A 7,117-nucleotide genomic window follows, 5' to 3' on the forward strand; every position below is an offset into this window, starting at 1 on the left:
ATCAAATAAGATAAGGCTTCTAAGAATCCTTATCTTCCTAAATCTTTTAAGGGATTTTAATATTCATGGGATTTAATTGAAAATAAAGATATCACGAGATCAAAGAAAATCCCTATCCACAATAAGATAACAATCAAGAGCAAGAAATCACGGATATCCTTCTTTATCTTTTCGAAAATTATAACACCCAAAATCTAAAATCGGCTCATGAAGATAGGGAATCGGATCTAAATGGCAACAGATCAAATTAGCTAACTTCCCGTTCTTACTAAGTTGGATGGCCATACCTGAATGGCAAAGGGTAACATTATTCGACTTAACATAGACGTTGCCTATTAGAAAAAGGATTTTTATAATTTAGATTTAAGGCCTTTCTTTTTCTGACAATTGTGCACAAGAAGCAATCAATCCATTTCAAGCAACAATTTTAGAGAATTTCAAATTAAACAACAAGATATACCAGATATTCCAAAGACAAGCACAACATCCGCAAGATTTGCTCAAGATTCAAACAAGGCAAACTAAGTAACGAGTATCAAAAAATATTCTAAGGATAGAGTCCGTTACCTAATTTGAATGCTACCCAAATTTGAACATGAACCTCGTAGATCGGTTCGAATGATGGGGTTGCGCACGGGTGGTGTCTAGTGGTTCTCGGACTGATTAGCGCTGCTAGTCAATGTGGCGATGTCCACGGTAAGGAGGGGACATCTCGTGAGGTGTTTATAATGACCTGTGAAACTCAAAATAAAATTCAACCAGGACAACAGTGAAGTCATGAAACAAAATCCAAGGAATAAAAAAAATAAAGGAAGGACAAAAGTACGTCCCCATTGAACGAGAGAAAAATTTATCTGCTCTTCCATCCTTTTTACGTATGACTCTGCTCCATACCCTCCGTTTCTTTAATCACCACAGGTCTTCAATGAATTACATATCAGCCAATTATACCTCTTCTTGTGTAAGTGATTGTGAGCAATCACAATTCTTTAACTATCAGAACCTGCAAGAAAACAAATAAGACAACACAGAATATGGCTTATTATGCCTCTTGCTATCTTTGCACATCGGACAGTGCTTGTTCAAGTAGAGGTCTCGCGGCTGGGCTTCTTGGCGGAGGTGGGGAACAACTGGATTCGGACAGCTCGCAGACTTGATGGACGATCGATGAAGGCGACTCTCAGCTCTTGATGAGGTTCACAACCGCGTTGCTCTCGGGGCTCGTGATGGGCTGCTTGCCGACACTTGCTCGAATATATTGTACAAGGCTCGAGCGATAGCGCGTCTTCCTTGCGTTGGGTGTGTGTAACTCGTGGAGGTATCCCCGCCAGTAGGAAACTCAATCTGCGGCCCCCGAATTTGCTTTTTCTTTGCTTCTTTGTGTATTCAGCATGCGGAAGACGGCAATCTCCAGGTCCACGCTCCCCTTCACAATATACGACAAGATGATGATCATGACGAGAGGTTAGATGGATGGGAAATATCACATAATGAAGGTGATAATGATCATGAAAGGAGCTAGCATCATGTGCCCAGAGAAGACCCCTGGTCGCCGTCGTCCACCCTTCTCTCCCTTCACGTATTCCTCTCTTAATGCGCCGTATCTTCAATTGTGTGGCCTCCCTTCTCACGTCTGACCTAGAGCTATTTATATAGTGAAAACCTATGTCAAACTCTAATAATGCGGGCTTAAGCCTTGACCTTATTTCGATTAATAAACTTTAATAAAAAGGCTTTTTCCGTAGTTAAAATTTAGTGGGCTGAATTAATTCTGAAATTAAGTCCAAGCCCCCTTAGAATTTTGGCACAAGCCCCCATGCCTTAGCCGAATTTCTTCATGCCATGCCAATCCCGATCACTCGTCAATTTAAGCTCAAATCTTTGCCGTCGGTACAAAATGATGCAAACGCAACGCATGAAAAATTAAATTAAATATGCCATGCATGAAAACTAATCGATTATTCTTTGTGAAAACTAAAACTAACTCTCATTTTTATGTAAAATGCATGATTAAGGAAAAATCAAAATTTAGGTGTCAGCATATGTGAAGGAGAGGACTTTGACCAAAACATAATAGAATTTGATGTCATATGATTGCAACAAGTTAAGTTAAAATACCATGAATCTGATATGCTCGAAGTGATAGACATAACAGGAGAGACAGAGGAGATAGAAGTACCAAAATCTCGAAGAATGGAATTAAGATTCTATAATGAAAAATTGACAGATAATTCGTTGGAGAACCCTTAATAACAGCAGCATTGGTAGATAAATGTGCAGATGAACCTAGGCTTCCGCATTGATTGTACAGCCCGGCAGATTGCTTAGATCATAAACGATAGCAATAGGATGCCATTTGACCATGTTGGTAACAATGCTTACAAAATCTGCCCATAATCGGCGCGTAACACAGTAGGTTCGGCAATAGGTATAAAGGAACCTGGACCTTGAAATCGGTAGGACCGATCTGGGGAAGCACTAGTGGGATCTCCTAGTCAGCCTGCTCACGAGGGAGTAGACTCAACTACTTCCCACGGTGGTCGAGAACAGGGGCTGTTCGTGATGGACATTTGCTCGAGTGGATGTCTCAAGGCAAACCTGCAAAAGAAAGATATGGCTCTGTGTGGACCTTGTGGGTATAATCACGAATTGGATTACCCGACAGAACATAGCTTTAACGTGAGTCTGGTTTGGTGGGAATTGATATTGATACCAATAATTGAGTCTCTTCCCAAAGCTATTACAATAACACTTGGTGAAGCAGTAGCTTTACTCAAGGGACCCCTGAGGGAATGGAGCAACTACAACTGGTCACGGAAGCTTGCAAGAGTCGTCTGTAGGATTGCTGGAAGTGTGATTCGCTGCTATTCGTTACGGGATGCTCGCTGAATTGGAAAACAACCGGTAGCCTTGCTGTTGCCCTGAAGGGAGGGCAGCAATGTTGTGACGTCCCGGATTTTTTTTACGTCCGTAAGATAACTGAATTCAATGCAAGTTAAATCATGAATTCCAGCCTGAAAAATAAATTTGGATTTTGAGGAATTAAGATACGATGATTGAATATTCTTGGAAACCATGGCTGATGTGTATTGGAGTTGGCGAATACTTCGGGGACCCTTATTTCTCACACCGGGTACGCCCACGTGAGCTTAGGAAGACTGAAGTGTTACCCAACGACATGTGACCCATGTGCGCGGGATGCGGGGGTTCGAGGGTAGCGCCCCCAACACGGGTGTCCCGCTACCCGGCCGCCGAGCGGGGGTTTGGGACCGGTCGGCGGACGGCTGCCCCGCTTGCCGGTGAGCGGGCAGGGGTTCGGGGGCAGCGCGCCCGGAATCTCTACGGGTTTGGGCTTTTATTTAAGCTGGCCCGTATAGTTGGAATTAAGAGGTTTTAGGTTTTTTAGCCCGTTTTTGAGGCATATATATTTTGCTCGGTTTTATCATTGTAAGAGTTGAATTGGCTGTAAACCGACAAATATAGTGAAATCTCTTTGCGGGACGTAACCCTAATCTTGGGGTGAACTTGGGTAATCTCGTGCGTCATTCCAATTTTTCTTGATTCTCTGTGTGATCGTCTGATTCGGTTTCGATAAATCCCTTCAATGTGACTGCTGAGTTGAGTCAAATGTTGCATTATGTGTGAATCAAGGCATAGTAAGCTTGCATGTGATTGCGATATACTATTGCATTGTGCCTATTCCTATGGTAGCTAGAGCATTAATTGCTACGTTAGCATAATTGTGATCGTATGGTGTAGAATGATTATTATTTTAGCATAAATTGATCGTGTGGTGTAAATTATTTATTGCATTAGTGTGATTTAATCTGGTGATCCCGATTAATTAATTATTCAACGTGAGTGAATCACGTGGTCCCGATCGAATATTTTTTCGGTATAACTAGATCGAGTGGTCTCGATTGAGTGATTGGAAAAAATTGGAAAGATCGTGTGGTCCCGATCTTTTATTAGAGAAAATTTGTGAGATCGTGTGGTCTTGATTTGCTAATCGGGAAGTTTAGCGAGATCGTGTAGTTTGGATTGATTGATCGAGAGGTTTTATGTGATCATGTGGTATCGGACGAGCGATCGAGGGATTATTATTATCATATGATTTTTGTGAGGAATAATCGAGCGTGAGTGCGAAATTTTACCCCGAAACGTTATTACGCGGGGTTTGTATTTATAAGACCATATTTTACCCTAAGGCGTCAAATGCGGGCTTCTGTTTGTTATTTTATCCTGAGGCGTTAAATGTGGGATAATAACCCGATGCGTTATTACGCGGATCTGGACTATATAATGGTCTAAGCCGTTATTACGCGGATCTGTCCATTTATATGATAGCCGGATACGTTAAACGCGGGCTTTTGAGTAACGTGATTTTTTTTTTTTGTTGCTAAAGGCGTAGTAAGTTGGGAGAAAAATCGATGTTTATGTCTGGAATTTATTTGGTGGGTTCCATTGACTAAGTGTGGATATTTGAAAACCGATCACCTAAGTTGTGTCCGAAGGCACTAGCGTTCTAATCTAGGATTAAAGACTTTCTTACTGAAATTTATTCTCACCCCGTCGTGGGTTACCCTTTTTTCGGACCCTCCGCCTCGACAATGAACGATCCACCCTAGAGATTTTGAATCCCCCGGGATATGGAGACATGAGTTACAGAGTATCCAAGTGGGGAAGACAAAGTGTACTATAGACATACTACTACTATCTAGGTAGACGTCGGAGAGAATTTTTGGAAACCACATACATACTTGGCTTGGACTTATAGGCATGGAGACATACTAGTAAGACCGTTGAGGGGTTTTGACATCCTCTACGACGGAGTTGGGGAATGGGACCCCACTCAAGCTGCCCCTCCCGACGGTATAGTAACGAGCCCGGGCACCGGTCCTAAGGATTCGAAGTCCGACCCAAAGGACCCGGTGCCAGAAGAGGATGTGGAGATCGTCGAGCCATCGGATGTGGAGCTGCCGCCCGAGATAGATGAGGAGAAGGAGGAAGCTTTAGGGTTTGAGACTGATGACAGCGAGGATGGGGCCTAGTGTAGTTGGCCTCTTGACTTTTGTTGAGTGTTTTTCTTTTAGAGGAAAGTTAGACTTCGACCACTAGATCTTTTTGTTATAGGTGGTCATAGGCTTGTACAATGGCCTTTGAAGCTTTAAGTTTGACTTGTGTAAGAGATATGTGGATATGTATATAAATTTGCTTTTACCGTCCCAAGTCATCGTGTTACTGTTTGTTCTTGTACGGGGTTGGTTTCTGCTTCCGCATGTGTATGTCAGATATGTTGAGTTCGTATTTTGTTGGCCTTTGATCTTGGAGAACTGTACTTAAATGTGGCCAGAGGGGATGATGATGAGCTCGCAGGGTTCGGGTCACGACATCCCCGTTTGAAATGGTATCAGAGCAAGGTCAGCTCAATCCAAGTTTGGATAAGATATAGAGTGATAAGGAGCGATGACTTTGGGATGGTTAGCTAGAGAGACCCTAGGTATTTACTAGGGTTAGGCTCGATATGCATGACATTTGATTGTGCCCCTGTGATTGGCATAATTGATTGATTTCGAGTTGAGTGTTTGATGTTGCTTTGCTTTGTCATGCTTGGAGTTTTTCCGGTAGAACGATTGGTAGCTTTATGCTTATTGTTGTATTAAGCAGTGTATAACCGCTAGACTCGAGTAGATGACTTAGGTCTCTAATTTCCTGGTGAAATTATAATGACTCAAGTGTTGTGAAAATTAGCGGAAATGGACAACCGAGATAAAGGTTCCAGAGGAGGTTCTAGAGGAGGTTCCAAGGGAGCATCTAGCTCAAGAACAACGGTGAGGGAGGACCCAAGAGTGGATGGAGTCCTTAGGGCTCTAGAGGAAATTGAAAACCCGATGGGTAGGCAGACTCAAGAACGAGCCGCCGCTATTGCCCAAGCCGCCGAGGCTGCTGCTGCTACCGCTGCTCATGGAGTAAATGTCAATCAAAGAAATGACAATGGGAATAGACAAATGCACAAATTGGTAGAACAGTTCTTGAAGTTGAAACCGATTAAATTCCCAAGTCATCGTGTTCTTGTTTGTTCTTGTATAAGGTTGGTTTCTGCTTCCACATGTGCATGTCAGATATGTTGAGTTCGTATTTTGTTGGCATTTGGATCTTGGAGAACTGTACTTAAGCGAGGCCAAAGGGGATGTTGATAAGCTCGCAGGGTTCGAGTCGCGACAAGGAGGATCCAGGTAAAGGAGTCCAAGGCTCAATATCAAAAGATGTATGTAGACCCCCAGCTCGGGATGGAGGTCACAACAATAATCAATAGTATGCCTAGAAAGCCGGCAATGAGTAAAAAAAAAAAACGGTTGCCTCGACCACCACCTCGAACTCCTCTAGAAGCATTATTACCACCACCACGAACAACAACTCGACCTTGAAAACTACAACCACAACCACGGTAACAGCTTTCAGAATTCCAATGTCCACGACCATTAATACGACAACGAGTCCCTTAATCTCCACGAGCCACCATAGCACTACTGTCCGACATTGCTGAAGTCTTGGAACCGGAAGTATAACGAGCAGCCCGAGAATATACTTCTTCAATGGAAGGGAGAGTGTTCTCGAGAGGTAACTGTTGTCGAAACGCATTGTGATCTAGACCAAGACCGTGGAGAAATAGCATGGTTATCACATGCGCTTCTCGTTGCTGCATTTGAGTAATTGTGGTAACTGGTGGAAAATAAGATTTGAGTCGCCGATATAAAGACGCAAAACAAGCATATACTCTGCCAACCTAGCATCACCAATTTTGGCTTCAAATAAAGCTTTCCACCGATCACAAACTCGACTCATATTATTCTATTCGGAATATAGAAAAGCGCACTTCGTCCATACCTCACAGTGCGTCGCACAATCCGTGAAAAAATGGGAAATAGATTCAGTCATACTTCCCTTAACAATGTACGCAAAGTAGCATCAACGAATTTCCATTCTTCTAGATTGGTTGAATTTTTCAGGTGGTTCTTCTTCAAGCCATATAGACCGACGATTAGCATTAATAAAGGTCAAAAGGGCCATTGACCAAGAAGGATAATTGATACCATCCAACTTGACCAAGATATTG

The sequence above is a fragment of the Rhodamnia argentea genome, chromosome 4 (assembly GCF_020921035.1).
Source record: "Rhodamnia argentea isolate NSW1041297 chromosome 4, ASM2092103v1, whole genome shotgun sequence".
In the NCBI taxonomy this organism is placed as follows: domain Eukaryota; kingdom Viridiplantae; phylum Streptophyta; class Magnoliopsida; order Myrtales; family Myrtaceae; genus Rhodamnia; species Rhodamnia argentea.